We start from the raw sequence: 20261 nt of genomic DNA on the forward strand, positions 1-20261 counted from the left end.
ACTTACCTGGACTTGACACAACTTTAACTACTGAGTTTAGTACATTTTTCGCAGATGAAATTTTCCTTACTCATTGCTTTTTTTAATCATATTACTGAATTGAAATTGTATTATGATGTTTATATACCTACCTGTTATTTTATTATATTACTTTATTGAAAATTCATTATATTTTTTATAAATCTTTTTTATAGAACTTTTCAAATTCACTATCTTGAATATTTTTCATTGCTGCTTGTCATTTTAAAATATCTTCATGAAAGTATAGTGAACATAATCTATTAACAAACATCCCTCCATCGTTTCGTCACGTACTGAAGAGGGGAACTTTTTGATTAGAACTTTTTCAATTATAACCGTGGGCTACTAACTGCCTACACAGGCTGCATTTTCTTTTCCCATTTCATCATTTCCACTTCTTTCATTACCAGAAATGCATCCGGTTATTATATATTGTTCGCTGGAACGTTTTTCCAGATTAGATTCTAACGAATCGGGTCGTTAAAAATGAGATATAATAGGATCGAATTGTTGTAGTCGAATATAGAATATTACCAAATAGAGAATGTAACAATTGTTAAATTAAAAAAAATAATATTTCGAAATGATATTTTCGAACATTCAAATCTTCCAACTTTCTTGTCCGTAGGATCTGATAAATGCCTGCCAGGAAACAACTACTTTCCTGGATAATATCACGATGGAAATTTATCAAAGTTACTTCGAAGTTACTTCGAAATTACTTCGAAGATGACTCTCATTCATTCGGCAGCAGGACCATGTTGAAATCAATCGAGTGGATCGCCTACCACTGGTATTTACAGGATTAAATTAAAAGTACTAGAAGAGCTGAAAATCAGAGCTTTCGTTTAATCTACGAGCTTGAATGAAAACGAGTTATTACTCAAAAAAGAATACTTATCTCAGTTATAATCTAGAGTCTGAATGTAATATTATAATGATATTCAAATTGAGGCTGGCATTACATGTAGAACTATTGAAATTCCTATTAAATTAACTGTATGATGTTATATACAAAAAAGAGCGTACAATATCTTGAATAAGAAAGTAAAAAAAGGATCAAGATATGACAAAAGATATTCAATGAAAGATACAGCCAGACAAGTATAAAAAAGGTAAAGTAGAGAACAGGTGATATGTTGAATTTTTTACCTAGATAGTGACTTTTTAGTGTTCGGAGAATAGTGGCTTTTTATATATTCTTCAACAAAGACCATAGAAAGAGAAAGGTTCATCTTCGGTTAACAATTATAATCTACAGTACAATCATTATTATAATAAATTTTTTAATAAATCATCTTTTGAAAAAACAAACAAGAATTTTAAGAAAATCAGTTCGCAAATTCATTTATCTAAAACCAATTTGGCATTGCATAAATTCAGTATTGCATAATACCAAAATCTGTTAACTCAAAAAAAAAAAGAAATTGAAATCAAATATACAAAATTAACAAACTCAAAAAATGTGTCAAGAATCACTTGAATGTCATCGTTTCAAAATTGTCATGAAAATTCCAGTCAATAAAATATCAATGCTCAATGAAGAATACCAATTGATCGCTTTTCGGCAAGTAGCGATTAATGTGTATTGATTTCACGTGGCGAATATTCGCCATTCGGCGTCATTCGGTGACAAATGTAGGATATTCCAACAAGGACTTCTGAACTTTGACAACTGATAAGGTTCAAATTTATATAAACCAGCGCTGTTGCTGGATTTCAGTGCATAACTGTTTCACGTGGAAAACGTTGAAAAAGTTTATTATCATAATGCTCAATCAAGGCGATAAATTCCTGGCTATCATGTGTTATGTGGACTTTTGGCCCTACAGGGCTCGAATTAACTGGAATTAATAGATTCTGATAGAAACCGCAGCTAATTAAATTCGCAGCAAGCACGCAAACGTCCCATCTCATAAAACATACCGGGTGTGACTTCGGCCAGAGTTCAACGAGTCATTCTCATTACGGGAATTCTGAATCTCTGTTAAGCTCAGGAATTCTCGTTAGTTGAACATCCATTCACTTGAAACGTGCATTTTGCTTGCACGTATTGTTATGATTTCCTTTCTATCACCAAGGTGGGTAACTTGAATTGAGTCTATTTATGTTTTCTGAAAATTCAAATCAAATAAACTGGGCTTTCGTCTGAGTTATAGATAAAAATGAACACATTGTACAATTTTTTTGAAAAGGAAAGAAAAGGAAATGGAACCAAGGTCCAAGGTTATTTGTTTCAATGAATCCATCAGAACGGTGTTACAAAGGATCTATAATAATTACGATCAGTTAAATAATGAAACTGGTGACAGATTAGCCTTCGTGAACAAAACTAATATAAATTTTACATTCTTTTGGACATAATGATTGCCGTGAAATCATTGCCTTCTCTAAAACAATAATGTCTAATGCCTACTAATGTGTGATAGTCAATCTCTGCTATGTGGACGTGTCCTTCAGTTTATTTGGAGTATCCCTTCTTGAGGGTTTTTCCGTGGGAATTGTCAGATGTATTTTGCCAGTACTCTTTGTTTTCTAGTGACCCATCTCTTGATATGGTACGCACCAAAGATTTTGAATAACCTAGATTAACCTACATATGGAACGTTTTATGTCTCTCCAACACAATCGGCGGCTTTTTCGTTAAATGTGGTTCCTGAGACTCCAGATGTACCATATAGTCAGTTTCTTTAGCATTTCGAGACCAATCTTGTTGTTAGAGTATATACAAAGTCAATTCGAATTGCATAAAATCTAAAAAGTTACCGAACGCCGGCTGTTTCTTTGTATAGCATGGGCGGCGTGATATATTTTTTTCTCAAAATTAATATTATTTTTCTACGCGGATTTTTCATTCTATATAGTAATTCCCGAAAAAACAGTTTGTACTTACATGAAAAATAAATAAAAACTTTAGATTCATTATCTGAATTTTCAGAGCTTGAATCCGAATATTCGGTTATAATAATGGGGTCAATGGGAAGTGAAATGTAATATGCATTCTCGTTTTCTATGATGTAGGTACTGGACACATTTCATCCATTCATCATTGTCGTTTACTTCGTCAATAACCGTTCTTATATTTCCTAGTACGGTATCACTATCTGTTGGAGATTGATTATATTTTGTTTGAAGGTGATTGACAATGATTCATGATGAATTTCATATTATATAAAATTATTTGAAATCCTTGAAAGAACTGAAAAAAAAGAATTAAAAATGAATAGCTGAAAATAACAACTATATTAAGCAAAAAAATCTGAAATTAAATAATAGTGGAATGAAATACAAGTAAAAGTAAAACAATTGAACAAAAATAAAAAATTCTTAGATTTCAAGCCAAGATACCTCACGACGTTTCGATTGTTGGTATCCACAATTGTCTTCGGGTGAAGGCTGGACTGATTTCTCCAAGAGATGACTATTTATGGGTTATTCGAGTATGTTCACTTCCTCCGCTTTCCTTTTTCCGCTTCACCGGTTTAGTGGGAGATGACCGTTTGGCGGGAGTTGGCCATTTTTCGCTTGATGATGGATTTCCATATGTTGCGTATCTCTATGGTAAATTGGTTGAATACGTTGTATGCGACTTCTTTGAATTTCCTCCTATACCGATGTTCCTCTCTGTGTATGATCTCAGCTTGGGACCACTCGATGTTATGTTAATCTGTTTAAAAATCCATTTAAAATCTGTTTTTCCGTTAACCAGCTGTCGCACCCCTACGAACGACAACCCTCAGAAGTCGAAACTTGTGTGAGCTAAGGATTGACGAGGTCTTACCTTTTAACGTGTGATTCCTAACACATGGGTCCAAACATGCTCTGCTATTCCAGATTTGCTGGTTTCCCCTCGCTTTGTGTTTTTTTATGCTCGACAATGCGAACATTCAATGGCCTCATAGTTTCACCGATATAGGGTTTTTCGCACTCACAGGGTATCCGGTATCGCGTAACTCGTTACGAACCATTTCTAGAGTTGGAAAATTCTTTTCTTTGTCAAACTCATATATAATTCGTCGCATGAAGTCTTTATTTAAGTCTTCATTAAAAAACTCCGACGCCGTGAAATATCTTCAACGGAGCACTCCAGATTGTCCATTTCATCATCAGAAACATCACGAAAACATCTTCACATTGCCATCTTGATTAAACAATACCAACGCAAAAACAAATTTTATGAATTCTAACCTGTGCCGCAGCACTGACAGTTCCTAAGAAAATGCAAACAGATGCGTTCACAATGAACCCGACATTTTTGACCATCATGTTTTGCTTCTGTGTACATGCAATATCATTTGTTCGACTAGATACGGCTGGTATCTGTGGTACTCTGTGTGATAGGCAAGATATTCACACGAGATCTAATCATTATTTTTGTGTGGAAGGTTTTATATGATAATAACTACTGAATATATCAAACCCGGTACATTAGTCTTTCATTTAGCTGTTTGGATGGACTTCGTATAGACGATACAGTTGGATTTATCATTTTCCCGAATACAGCTTGGCTTATGCCAGTTTCTGTTCCATGTTCGATGTTTGACACATCTGTATAAAAATTGTTTATGCCTAGCATGGATGACTATTAACCATTCACTTTTCACAGTGGGTATATATCTCAGTTTTCCATCCAAACGGTTAATTTCTGGCTCACACACAAGTTATGAAGGGGGTATGATCAAGAGTATCTCCAGTTGGTGCTTCTGGTATGATTTTCCTGTTATTCCTCAAAAAATTGATATATATGATCAATTCAGCCCTAGCACATTCGCAAATTGAATTGGAATGATCAATATGTGTGACGAGGTTGACGCGGTCGCATTCTATTTTCGCTTCCCGGTGGTTTTTTCTCGGACGCACATTTCTTTTTGTGAGTCTCGGCCAGTCACAAGAGGCGATAATCGTGTTTATTCTGGAAAAGCCCTCACGCAGTCGACGCTGATTTCCTATTGTGTCAGTTTAAATTCCTGTTCGCCACTTCTTTGCCTTCCCACGTCAGCTCGGTCAACATGTTTCTTTTTAGAAGAGATTTAACGAGAAAATTGTCCGAGGAATAATGGGAGTGGATTGATGACTGCGAACGAGATATTTTTTATGACAGCGCGGCCGGGTGCAGACTTTCATTTATTTTTCTTTGTGGTCCAGAATCGATGGAATCGAGTTATTTATGGCAGATGAGCTATTATGTGGTGTTTGATTGGATTCCGCTTTGGTTGGGAGGATTTAATCCATTTCTTGGTTAAATAAGTACCCACATTAAAGAAATACATTTTGAATTTGATTCGAAGATGTATATTTTCCATAATGTAGGATGTGACAAATATCTGCTGAAAAAAAACACAACTGTATACGAGAATATTCAAGTTTCCTCATAGAAGCAATCCTCTTGCAGATACCTCTTAGTTGGTTTCTGAAAAAAAATCAGTTGACAATCAATTGGTTAATCTTTTACAAATTCAATATTCAGAACATTAAAACGAAGTGAATAAAATGTTTTTTCCAACAAAAAAATCATAATCAAAAATGTATCCCAACGGATTCGAAATAACAGTTTTACTCTATAAAATTTTTGAAATTTTTTATTTCCCCAACCCAAACAATGCAGCTGATTTGCATGTGCAGCAAGTGGCCCAGAATGGAAAAGAAACTCGTCTTAATTATATTTCCATTTCATGAATATGATAATTTGAACTCAATAACAAACTTGCATTCTAACAACACAAATTATTTCACTCATATTCTATGAAATAATTCATATCTACATGAATTCACCAAAAGCTTCGAGTACAAAAATAAAAACAGTCCATGCATTTTCTGTTTGATCTGTATCTGTAGAGTATGGATAATAAGTGTGGTCCCACAGCACTTAGGCCACATGTGACCCGTTGTACATCCTCCCGAGGAGTTGTCCTCTTTGGTCATCGTCCATCCTGTCCTTTCCAGGAAGATGGACAGGTCATTCGGAGACATCTCCTTCATATCGGCAGGTGTAGGCCAAGACTCGCCGAACACACACTCTCTAATTGACGATAACTCGGAACACACGCTTAAGACATGCCTGACAGTTTCATCTTCCTGGCCAGTCAGAAATCCTAGTGTTAAGCGTAGATTTTTCCTGGTCATTGCCAGATATTTCTTCGGCGCCAGGTTCCCAGGGTCGCCCAGGACTGCATCCTTTGATTCCATTCCATCTTTTTAGGGATTGAGCATGGGTGTGACGTTTGGCTAGTCTATTATCTGATGTGCTGTGTTGGAGCAAGCGTTGTCGTGATGAAGAGTGATGCGTTGTTGTTTTCGTACTTAATTTTTGGCAAACAAATTGATTTATACCGTTCAGCAATAACTCTACTTCGATTCAATGAAGGAAGTGTGGAGATATGCCTAGAGAAGTCGCAAAAAGCGATAATGTATGGACTCAAACATTGGAAAAGATACTTATTTTCCCATTCATATGAATATATTTCTGCATTTCATGTCCAGAAACTGTTTTGAGTAAAGATACAATGCCGTTTCTGGCTCAAAATCCCATGCTTTTTGTTATGGCGCTTCATTTCAGTTATTTTCGGAACTCCGAGTGGAACCTTGTGGAAAACTAACTCGAGGTTGGTGTGACGTGTGTAAGAGTGATACGTTGCAATATGTATATGTGTATGAGGAAGAAGGTGATAACATCGGTGATTGGTAGAGAAAAAAAAACAAACTATGCGGAGAATAAATGCAGAGTTTATCTACAAAGAAAAAACAAATATGATGTTACAAGGGCACTGAGTTGTAACTTCGCTAATAATAGTCAGATTATCACGAGCAGCATATCGAATGAAAGGAAAAAGGAATGTTGAATTTATTGACAAAAGAAATACAAAGATAGCAAGCCGTAATTTCTGTTTTTCTTCATCAATGAAGTCTGCATTACTTCTTCTTTTATTTGATGTGCTGCACCCGTCAATCAAACTATTATTAACAAAGATACGGCTTTCTGCCCTTCTGACCGCCATGTTTGTTTTTTTTCTACCACTCGCTGGCGCCATCACCTCATTTCTGATACACAAATACATATTGCATCGTATCACTCTTACACACGTCACACCTACCTCGAGTTGGATGTTCCACAAGGTTTCGCTGTGAGGTCCGAAAATTAATTAAATGAGGCGCCATGAGAAAAAGCATTGGATTTTTAGCCAGAAATGGCATAGTACCTTTACTATGCTGTATAAAGATTTTGCAGTCATGTTGAAATCATTAGCACTTCTTCACAATAATCCACTCGCGATTTTTTTAACGTAGGACATATTATACGAAATCTATTTCAAACGGATCTTTTTCTCACCTGAATGTTCGTGCAAAGTCGAATTAATTGCATTTTGTGTTATGCTATGAAATTATTTCATCTCATAGTATCACATGCCGATATTTTTCTATCACATTTCTAACAGCATCAACGTACTTTTGAATCATAACTCATTTTGGGAAACATTCACGATATATATCACTAACGAAAGTGGAAAGTGAACTTGCAATTTCGAAATATTTTTCATTATAGAACTAGTCTTGTGTATCCTGAGATATTCTTACAATATTCAATAATGAATTATAAAATACTACTTCTTTTTCAAAAGCTACCTATTCCAAGATGATTATTGTTTTTCATAAACTAATGTTTTCATAGTTTTTGAAAGAACAACTATGCTTTTTCTGATGAAAAACAAACAAAACGGTTCTAACAAAAAAATCATTTTTGATTAGTATTTCATTTAAAAAAAATAGTTATTCCACCTAATACTACTATATAACCATTAAAATAATCGCAATTGACTGCTTATTCAAGATACGTGTCACTCCTTTTGCAAATATATAATTCTTATCATTTCACAGATACTGTGGAATATTATTCTTCAATGTTTTTTTGGGTTTCTTATCTTCCACTATCTGAACAATGTATGAACATGGATCAACGGAGAATATGTTCAAATATACCTACTACAGACGACGAAAAATTACAGAGTAATATGAACCTTGAACTGTTTGAAAAATAAAGTTTTTGATACTCAATTTTCTTCAATATGGTTGACGTTTCGGCAAAAAGTCCTTTTTCGTTTTCAAAATCTGCGAAAACACTTTCAAATACGTTTCTTCTGAAAATATGTGTTTTTCTTTTAACGACTGTCAGAGATATCATGTCAGAGATATCATAACGGCATGTCAAGATATCATGTATGTCAACCGTACAAGTGTTAAAAAAATACACTACTCCACAAACGATAATGTCTTTCAAAGAATACACGAAAGATTATTCTTACATATCAAGTTACTTTTCTCTAACATGTACTCTACTGCGAAGTTCTTGAATTATTGATGATGCAATGATGGCGAAACGAAGTGAGATTCTTAAGTGGATCCCTCCAATGGCAAATAAAGTGAATCAACATATCATAACTGTTCAACAGAGTTTCGTATTGCACACATAACTCGGGATCCATTTGAAATAATTTCCGAGGAGCAATATCACGGACCGCTTCGGAGTGCCTAAGAAACCCGGAAATTGAGGAAATCGGCAGAGTTTCCTCCAGATATTTATAGCTCTCATGGCAGTCGAAATAGTGTAACGGTATACTAAACAAGACCAAAACGGGTGTTTGCTTAACAGATATTTGCTCGCTTTAGTTAAAAGGAAATATCGCAAAGCAAAGATTGACGCGTATATTTTTCGGTTCAGCAGCATACCTTATAGTCAGATCACGTCGAATTTTGAAGAAAAGCGTCCATATTTCTTTGGACAACGTAAAAATGCTACAAATTTCTGGAAAGTACAAACTCATTTCTGGGTTTTCAAAAGAGTTTACATTTTCTTGTGAAAATTTTCAAAAAAAGGAATTGAAAGAAGATATATTTTTTAGAGAACAGAACTATTTATCTTTCTCATTTTCATTTTCGATAACCGTGATCTCTTCTAAAAGAGATCACAATGGCAGTATTTACTTCACATCTTTACATAGTATAAAAGAAAGTCGATTTTCGATTTCTTTCCACATGAATGCTTTGCTTAGATCTTTAAAACTAAGCAATGGATTTTGAAGAGTAAGGTTTATGTGTATATAAATAAATTGCATAATATAGTAGAAAAACACTGATAATTTCAAGGTTTCCAATGTGATGTCTCAAAGACATTTTTGCGCTTACATGGCAAACGCTGGTTGAACCCTACGAGATGCATATAAAAATATACTTATTGTAATAATAATAATTTATTTCCCAAGAGACACACATTGAATTGGAATCGTCATGTCAAATAAACATACAATGTAGATTTAACAACTTCACATTCAGAGCCTTGTAATACAAAGACTCGGTGTTAAAAATTCTAAACATAATGGAAATGTTATATGTGTGAGATATAACAGAAATATTGATATTCTTCTCAGATATCTTTTGAAAAGAATTCATCTTGTAACAAAATATTTTTTGGGTTGCCTCTTGAATAACGAAGAACACTATTTCAATTAATTTGGTGATTTATTGAATTCACGTAAGACATTATTGATAAATGAAAGTGATTTCGAGAACGAGTATTTATTTGATTGAATTGGAATCGTCATGTCAAATAAACATACAATGTAGATTTAACAACTTCACATTCAGAGCCTTGTAATACAAAGACTCGGTGTTAAAAATTCTAAACATAATGGAAATGTTATATGTGTGAGATATAACAGAAATATTGATATTCTTCTCAGATATCTTTTGAAAAGAATTCATCTTGTAACAAAATATTTTTTGGGTTGCCTCTTGAATAACGAAGAACACTATTTCAATTAATTTGGTGATTTATTGAATTCACGTAAGCCATTATTGATGAATGAAAGTGATTTCGAGAACGAGTATTTATTTGATGTACATCAGAATGTATATAACATGCATAATATAGTAGAAAAACTCTGATAATTTCATAGGTTTCTAACGTGAACGTCATCTGTTGAATAAAAACATCTTGTAACAAAACATTTTTTGGGTTGCTTCTTGAATAACGAAGAATAGTTTTTCAATTCATTTGGTAATTTGTTGAATTCACGTAAGCCATTATTAGCCATTCTTAGGTTGAAGCTGGGCTGATTCTGCAACCGTGTTAGGAATCACACGTTAAAGAGTAAGACCTCGTTAATCCTTAGCTCGCACAAGTTTCTCAACTTTTGAGAGTTGTCGCTCGTATGGGGGCGACAGCTGATTAACGGAAAAACTGATTTGAACAGAAGGAGAGCAAAAATGTACTTTATTCTTAAAAATTGGTAGATAAATGAAAGTAAATTCGAGAAAGAGTATTTATTCGATGTACATCAGAATTCTTCACAAAACTGTCCCTTTTCTTGAAGATATGTAGACCAATTCAAAAATATATAACCATGGAAGTGTTGAGATTTTATATTTGCTGAAGAAGCCCGGTACTCAGGCATATTCATGATGCACCTGATACTTTTTTTTGAATAATGAAAACTTCCTAAGACAAAGTTGACCATCCCCAGAAACTTACACCATAACACATACGACTCTCTACTTGCCCATAATACACCATCGGCAATTCAGAATGTATAAGTACCGTTCTGGAATTTTTCAGGAGATAGCACTGCGAATGAACCCATATGTTCACGTTGCCAAATATCGAATTAGCTCACTACAACGTGTTCCAAGCATTTCATCAGAATGAACTAGCACAAGTACAGAGATATCATCTACATACTTTGTAATATTTCACATAGTTTTTCAATTTTATTAATATATAACAGAATCAACATAGGACCCAGAATAGAACCCTGTGGAACACAAAAAAGTCCGCAATGATATCGCTTAGGGATGACCAACAATAACCATTCTTTATTCTCGAGAAATAATGGTTTATTACCAAAGCAATTTCAAGCAATACAATCCTTATCTAATTAAGTGCATCAACTATATTGATCAATATGGCCCTTCGCAGCATGTAATTCAAATGAATATTTTCGAAGATATTGAAGATTTGAAATGTGAGGACACACCGGTTGCGGTGGTACCGGCCGAGGGGCGGTGGTATCGACTGGGGGGCGGCGGCGCCTACACTTCTGTATGTATATTAAGTATCAGCATTGCATCTGTGCGGAGCCGGGACGGCTCACTAGTTACCAATACACTGACCCATAACATGCCCTCAGATGTTATACTGTGAAGAAACATTCGAATGTATACTTTCCTGATATATTTATTATATTTATATGAAAGTAAATATTTCACAGCACTTAACGCCTCTGTGTGACAATTTTCTACGGTACAATATGATCAGTTGTGATTAGGTTGTTTTAAAAGTTTTGTCCGTTTTAATGTTATATGTTTTGTAGCTCCTCATCCCAATAAATATTCATTCTACTGTGGCTTACTGGTACATACTGATTTGAAAAATACATGAATTATTAAAATTAATGAAGGCGTCTTTTGCTAGACAGTAGCTTCCTCAGTCGAACTGATAAATTCACCTATTCTACAATGCATTTTATGCAACAGCAATCAAGGGATTTCAGCAGGTTCAATTTTGGTCCTTCATTTTTTTTAAATTAAAATGTCGGAGCTCATGACACAATCGTGTTTGTTCTCTAAACGTGGGAACAGCTTACACGGAATCGGTCTTCAGTTCAAAATTTCTGTATCCTGAAATACAATTTTCGAAATTCCTATTTCCTTCCTATATAAAGTTTGGAGCACAATCCACATGTTAGCTTGTAGACTAGGTTAATAAATCAGGTACGTTGGGAGAGTTGAATGTTTCAAAATTTCATTTTCAAATATTCATTTTTTTAATGCATACGTAACTTCAATGAAGAATACGATGACGAAGATGTAGCTTTTGAAATAAGTAATAATTTCACTCATATCACCACCGATGACTAAAAATTACAAATACAAGTTATGAATGAACTCGAAGAACGGCATTAGTAGGACTACTAATACAAACGGAAAATCAACTCACATGGTAGTATCTGAATACAACCACGACAACAAGCACTAGAATTTAGCAGAACTTTTTTGGCTTGAGAAAAGATTTTGAGGCTAGAAATAATGTAACTTTCCAGTACTCACAACAGAACACGAACATATTGTCACAATATTGAAATCAATAATATTTATTCGAATTAGACCAAAGACTTATTGATCTTCAACAATAAAATCAATTACGTAAAGCAAGAGAGAAATTATCTATTTGAACAAGAATACATACAGGATATTGACTTTGAGCTGTGAATGTTATAGTTATTCTACTGAAAATTATTATGTCAGCAAAATTAGCCCGTTAAATTTTTTGGTTCTAGTATTTCTGTAAAACGCTAGATGATTCATTGATATGAAGCTGCTTTTGTGGTAAAGTTGACTAGAGTTTGAATACTTACTTTCAACAACAAAAAGTTGGTTGGTTTTTTAGACAATATTCTGTCAGTTTAAGTCAAGTATAATATCAGCATTTGTTTGAAACAGTTGATAGTTATAGAAACGTCTCGAACTTTTTCTATCTATTTCTGTTCCCGCATGGCCCTTTTCATTCTACAAGTCACTTCTTGTAATCATTAAAATGTCAACTAGAGCTCTTCAAGACAATGGGAAAAGTTGAAACCCCTCGACACCATAACAGATACAAACAATACTGTTCGCTCCAATTAAAACATTCGAAACCCCAAGGCAAAATATTCGTCTCACAATTCGCAACTCTACATCTCCGTTCTTCGGGAAAGTTTGCCGCAGCCCAACCGTTGGAGTGTAAAGTTCGAATAGGAAAATTAAATTTTAATATCTATCGCCCTTTTCTGAAAACACAAAGACAAATAAACGTCGTCTTGGAACTTTCCTCCAAATTTGAGTTAGCAGTTTTGCGGAAACAATGGAAGATTTTGAGTTAGCATACAACAGGTATCGACAAAATAGGGAGATGGGTGCATTATGATGTTCAAGAATTCAACGGGATCTGCTGAGTCAATTACATCGTATCGTATCAGAAGAGGAGTTTCTCTTAGAAGATGTAGAGATTACGACAGATGTAGGTGAACAAAATGTCAAAAAGTTCAATGGAGAAATGAATTCTACTTTCAATATGCCCTCTATGATGTTCAATATTGAACACCATAGAAAACTCTTGGTTTTCTACTTCTCTTTAATTCAACGAAAAATATGGGAAACTTCTTAAGTGAGGAAATTGGCAATGAAAGGTCCTGGAGATCTCAAATGAAGTCTACATGCTAGTGAATGCCAGCCCTTCGATATTTCTTAAAAGGATAATTTTATTATCTACCGAGGCTTTGGCTAAATATTGGTGGCACTCTAGTACTAGTCCTGAATAAACACTTTGTCTGGCTAATAGGACTTGTCTACTATTAGTGCAAATTGTCATTTCCTAGTTATTTCTTTTGTGGCAAAGTTAAACAAATTGCAACCTCACTTACGTTTTAGTGTACAAGTTGATTTTTATATGTTATATATTTATATGTCTGCAGATAAATCGTCAACAAAGTTGGGTTGAAGTATTCCAAATATTTAGGAACAAGCAACCCGCCCCGGCTCCGCACGGGTGCAATACTTATACTGAATATACATACAAACGCTGGGATCATTGCGAATCATGAAGTGCTATAGGGCGAAGCACGGCCTTCGACGCGCTATAGTCACGCGCCGCAAGCCCCCAGCTGGTACCGCCGCAACCGCTATATCTATGCATTTCAAATCTGTAATATCTTCGAAAATATTCATTTAAAATCACATGCTGTAAAGGATCATATTGATCTATATTGAATGAACAATGTATTTAAGGTACTCAATTGGATAAGGAGCAATGCTGTAGTGCTTGAAATCGCTTCGTAAAAAGTGAAGCGTTTGCAATGTAAGCGCATAAGAGTGTGTTAATCACATGTCAGAATATGCAACGGACTGTGGCTGATGATCGTTTTAAGGTTCAACTCAGTACACCTCGAACTTCTTCTGTTTAAGATATCTTTCATCTGGAAAACTGCGTTTATGTGTAATGAACTTTTTGGGAAGAACGTTTTTCCAAATAGATTTAATCTCCAGAGATTCAAATTCAATGTGAATCGCTACTTTCGCACAGGCACCGCTCTGTGAGCGCCTTAAGGATATTCCTGTAGTGCTTGTGTTTTGTCCTTAAACAAAAGAACTCTATGGAGGCCACAATGCATGTTTATGGCGAAATATGTCAGGTTTTCGCCATTGTGGGTTGTCCAGCGGAGTTAGGGGGTACTTCTTCAATCTAAATATCAATATGTTTATGAAGCAGATTTGCTTTTTGTATCGCTTTTTGCTATTGTACCATTCGCATGTCTTAGTTGTAATATTTTAACCAGAAATATTCAGGGGTGTTGCTTTCGTCTACTCTCAATTGGTTTTAATTTTGAGCTTTAAAAGATCTGTTACAATTTGTAAGATTTTTGCGCTACTATGGGTAGGTGGTATAGGTGAATGTTACGTCTACCCATCACAATATCCAAAAATGTTACATGCCGGAGCAACTCACAACACCCATTATGTACTTATATTTTTTGTTCAATAATGACGTCACTGATCGATAAACCCAGCAGGAGTCCTGTTGTCCCAAATTAGGTCACACAATATCTGCATTAGCCTCAATCCTGATGGAACGTAACAACCGAAAGAAAAAATTCAATTGGACCGCGCACCGCCATATTACGATTTTCCTCCAGTATTTTTTACTACCTATATTTTGATCGCAATCCTGGTGAAAGCTTTCCCCGAAGAATTCCAATTATTGGCGTTTTCGGAAAGCTGCGCGCAGTCAGAGCTTTATTAGATCTTTCGAATCTGCGAAAAGCGAATATTAAAAGTGTGTTCTTATGCGAGAGGCACTCATGAGTTGCTTTTAAAGGTAATAAGGAAAACAAGCTCGCTTTTATGGCGTTGAACGTGTGGGACTCCCGTCGCATATCTACATACGGAATGAGGATTATTTTTTGCTTCTGAAAGGAAGTGCCAGTTCCTGTCATCGTGAGGTGATGAATAAATCAAAGAAAATATCAAATACTTTTTCATTTCTCTCTGATCTATTGTTGCATTATTTTTTGTAGTAATGAATTAATTTGAACTGGATCAGAATAACCCTTCAAAACAATGAGACAAAATATCAGTACAATATTTAATAATAATGAATGAAAATTAAAAAATATGTTCCGAGATGAAAGAACAAACTGTAAAGTTTGTGATGTATATTGTCCGATGGTAACTTTTTGCAAAGACTAAGGACATTCAGTCAAGTCAGGTATAGTGACATGACATAATAAGAAATATTTAGTTCAAATATCCAGCATCACTGGTGAACTTTATCCGACAGAATTGTGACATACTTCACTTTCATATCCAATTGAGCCATACAAACACATTAACAAATGATTGTTATTAATTTCTGAATTTCGATAGATAGGTTGTGGTCGATATTATGGAAGGCACTAGGAATGTATTTGAAGGATCAGCTGAGCAAAAAAGATTATATTATTGATTGTCAACTTCCGTACAGCCTGGTTTCCGGACACATCGCAGTACGAACACTGTAATACACCTGGATTAGATTTCAGAAAAGTGTTAGGTAGGATTCAGCACGACACTTTTTTCTAAGGACGAAACACAAGTACTACAAGAAAATCCTTAGAATGCTCTAAGAGCGGTGCCTGTGCGAAAGTAGTGATTCACATTGGATTTGAATCGCTGGAGGTAAAATCCATTTAGAAAAACCTTCTCAGGAAGTTTATTCTACATAAACGCAGTTTTCCAAATGAGAAAGTTTTCGAACAGTGAAGTTCGAGGTGTAATGAGTTGAACCTCAAAACAATGAACGTATGCCTGATATGTACCGCTCTTGGTGGAATAAAATGTGCCAAGTCACTTGAACACTTTCCGTGAAAGTGTCTATAGAAAAGAGAAAAATCTCCAACTTCTCTTCGATGTTCCAGAATATCAAGGTTGCAAGAGATGTTGGCATCTCCAATCAGGCGGATGGCTCTTTTCTTTTTGGAATCCAGCAGCTTAAGGGTATGTTTGGGGACGAAGCTCCATACATTAGAACAATACTCCATGGAGGTCTAATCTGAGCTTTATGAAGCATCCAAAGTTACTGAGGTGTGTAAAGTTTTCTGATTCGGAACAGTATTCCAAGCTTTTGAGAAGTGGTTTCTGCAATTCCAGTGACATGATTATGCCAAGACCACCTCCAACAAACTTATCGAAGCAAGTGAATATGTTTGACCCAGCATTATTATATCCGGTTCGGAGACATTTATCTTTTTGGAGAAAACCGATGCGTGGGTTTTTGAAACTGGTTATTTTCACCCCAATTCGAAATTACTTCTATATTCTCATTAACATATGCAACCACCCGCTGCTGGTGAAGATTTGCATCTGCCGCCTATGGCCTGGAATAGAAATGGAGTGACGAAGCAAGTGTGCTGTTGGAAATAACCAAGAATCCAATATATTGGATAGAAAGAGGGTTGGAGACAATATAGATCCCTGGGGAACACCAACGTTGACGGTAAAAGTATTCGAGAGATATCCGTCGAAGGCCACTTGCAGGGAACGTTCTTTCAAGCGGCTGAAGAGCAATACACAAAAATGATCCGACAAGCCATAGCTTCGAAATTTAGCCTGCAAACCCTCATGCCGCACACGGTCACAGGCCTTAGAAATATCAAGCGCTACAGCTCTTAACATGTTTCTTGATTGCGTTATTTCAAATATGGGTGACATAGAATAGAAGGTCGCCTGTTGATCTTCGTTTATTTGGAAGATTGTTCTTGCCCTATATGGAATTTTAAAAGTGCTATTTGAATGAACTACCCCATCATATGATTCGTCTGAAATTTTCCAAATGCCGCAAGATTCCGCACTCAGACCAATACTATTTTCTCTCTATATTACCGACTTCTGTCGATTTATGAAAACTACCCACATTGGACACTATGGTGAAGGCACCAACTTGTATTGATCTTTTTGATCAAGCACCTATCTACAACTGGAATTGACACAAACCATGACCTGCAATCATTTTATGATATATTTACGGCACATAACCTCAAGCACAATAATGTCGAATATTGTTATTGGGTTTGAAAATTGATAGAATAAGCGGTGAAGTTAACAAACTTGATATTGAAACACTTTTACAAGTCTACAGGTGCAACACGTTGAAGCACAAATTGATTCTGCTCTGCTTTGCTGTCATTTCTATGAAATCATCATCGTTCACCAATACGGACTTCCAACGGACCCTTTTACCGATGTATGACTTTACGCAGTAACGTGGATATTTGAAATGGATAAAGGAACTTTCAGAAAATTTAAAAATTTCATGGTGAATTTGACGATGAATTTGATGAATTAGTAAACGAAAACAGTAGGAACTGATAACCACATTCCAAAACGTAAGATAACAGATCATTGGGTCCGAGTATCATATGCCCTAGGTAGACGCACTAAGCCAATAATGACAGCCTTCTGTAGTTATAGATAGGGTATTGTTTTACCAAGATGTCAAAAACTTAAAACAACTGTCCTAACAGAATGGTCTGGATACAGGCTATGGAGTTCGAAAACAAAAATATTGATATTTCATACGTTTTTTCTAATCTTTCCGGACGATATTCATCTCACCCGGATGAAAAATTCACGACGAATATCGTCTTACTCTGATGACTAAGAAGAACTACATCTGGAACTCAGCTTGTAATGAGCTTGAGGGCGAGGAAAAAATAGTTCCAATAAGTTTGGCATTTCTCATTCCCCACAATGGATTTGGTATCCTTCTGAGCTCAACCCCATTTTGTCTCAGAGATCCTCGCTATCGAATAGCTTCCTCTAGCTAGATGATTGATGTGTTTCATAGAAGCACGTTGAAGTACTTCAAAACCAATTAGCCAATCGAATTTTGTGCACCAAAAAATGCCTTGAATTCTTCACGGAAGAGTAGGAATTTTCTTACAGCATCCGCATTAATTGATAGTAAAATCTTGATAAGTTGTGGGTGGTCGTATATGTGAAAGTGGTTATCAGTATAACGGAAAGATCCTTCTTGTAAATCTTGGACAGTCCATATAGGTGAATAATATAGGTGAATGGCCCTATGTCGTGCGGTGATTTCTCTTCATCAGAAAAGAAAAGTTGATATTTTCTTTTTCATGTCTTCGGAGTTCTGTAACGCTTAGAATAATTATAGGACTTGGTAGAAATGAGTGATGAAGATACAAGAAATGTAGGTGCCCAGAATTGGAAAAGGTAGCAGAAGAAAGTTTTGGATGGAAATGATGATATTGAGACCGTTATAATTCACTGACCTGTCTACTTTGAAGACTATGTTCCCAAATTCTATTGAGTTAGGCAATAGAAGAAAATACCTGTATAGGAGTGATTTTTGGAACTTGTATATGTACTCAACAACTCCACCAAGTGACCTAGTGAGTTTCCATGAAAAACTTCGAGTGAAAATTACCATTGAACACCAACATACAGCATTCCATTTTTCATCAAGAGAAAAATATCTGACTGTAAACTCCACACATTCTCACACCTGTCCGACCTGCCGTCTATTGAATTGTGCACGGAGCACATGATGTGATGTTATAGATTAGATTTGCGCGTAGAGCGCATGTCAAATAGCGGGCTGTCGCGTCGTGTGGGCCGATCTCGCAAAGCTTTCGTTTCAGCAGTGAGCTTTCAGGCTTCGCGCTTTCAGCTGATCGCGGCGCTTTCGCGGACTTTGTGCGGAGCTTTCGTCGTCGTCGGTTTCTTTCATTTTTTCGATGGTTCTGGTTTGATACGGTGTGAAGAAGTGCCGCAGGGTGTCGTTCAGGGTGCCAGTAGCCTTAGAGGAGGATGGGATGAAAAAGGAGAGGCGGAGATGGTATTTTCAAAGTTTTTTTGCTACGGTTCTGGGTGCTAGATGAAACGTTGAAGATTCGCATACATGAGGAATTATATAAAAGCTAAAGTTGAACATAAATTATTTTCCATATGAAAAAATAATGGAAGTTTTCAGTGGTAGAAGTAAACAAATAAAACTACAAATAGAAAAACAATAAGAAGGCGATGGTCTGCCAAAGGGCAATGTTATTTTTCGCCAGTGCCATAAGGAATAGAAAAATTTTCTCTTCCACCCAATCATGTGAGAAAATAGGGTAAAAAAAGCTTTAGTTCACCAAAATTTTTGGTACTTTCAGCTAGATATAAGAAACTATTTTTCCTACCAAACAGCATTGTCACGGACTTTTTGGGAACTGAAATATAAAATTATTGGAAATAGATACAAAAGAGTGTGAATGAGAATTCAAAATCATATATCAACCTACTTTAGAACAGCTTCACTGTAAGACACTGTGAAATCCACTTATCGTCTGCATGGAAATACAATGGTATTGAAATTCAGGTGTTAACAAAATGTCATATTCATGATTGTCTGTAGTGGTACAATTATCAAATTTGAAGTTGACACAATGAATTGTTGTAGGAAGGTGAAAAATATTTTTCAGTTTTTCAGCTGTTTTCGAAATCAGATTGAAATGCTGCAGATTATATCCCTGTGGAAAATATGTTTCGAAAAGTTAATTCCACAAGGAGGTCTAGAGCTAGGGTATATTGAGTGAGTTGAACTATGAATAGATATTAGTTCTCTGAGTACTTTCGACCTACTTGCGGCTTTAAAACGGACTGAGTCAGCTGTACACTTCCAAGGGACGTACTATGTTCTAGTATGTGGAATTTTGCATGTGATCTTTTGATCTCTAATCCGGTGAATAACCTCTCCTTCCAATATGACAACAATAGTTGGTAGAAAGTTCATCATGTACGCCCTTATGCCCTGAGAATGTATATGAAGTTACTGAGTTTATAAAGTATAAAAGTTACTGAGTAGTGTGTACCTTTCTTGTTTTATAATGATTACGTTTCAAATTTCTGGCAACTTGTTTTGATGATGGTTTTAAAATGACTCTGATTCTATATCAACACACTGTTGGTTTTTCAGCACAGCTGCTTTTGAAAATCCGCTGTTAATTTTTTTCTCGAGAGACATATGGGCAAACTATAGTAAGTTATGTAGAGGATGAATTGAAACTACAACGTAAAATGACTAAAAAATGACTGAATTAAATAAATTTAATTCAGGAGGAATTCGATAGAATTCCAGTTACCAACTGCTTATTATACTTATGAAAATAATTTTGTAT

At 35.5% G+C, this 20261-nt stretch overlaps 1 protein-coding gene across 9 annotated transcripts in view; it reads left to right on the top strand.

The window, feature by feature from the left end:
* Nucleotides 1-20261, top strand: part of LOC111510402 (uncharacterized protein CG43867) — a 746925-nt gene that overhangs the window by 591683 nt on the left and 134981 nt on the right. The window lies entirely within an intron of this gene.

This window comes from Leptinotarsa decemlineata, unplaced genomic scaffold, assembly GCF_025532065.1.
Source record: "Leptinotarsa decemlineata unplaced genomic scaffold, Ldec_3_MD MMD2_P_RNA_scaffold_6, whole genome shotgun sequence".
Classification (NCBI taxonomy): Eukaryota; Metazoa; Arthropoda; class Insecta; order Coleoptera; family Chrysomelidae; genus Leptinotarsa; species Leptinotarsa decemlineata.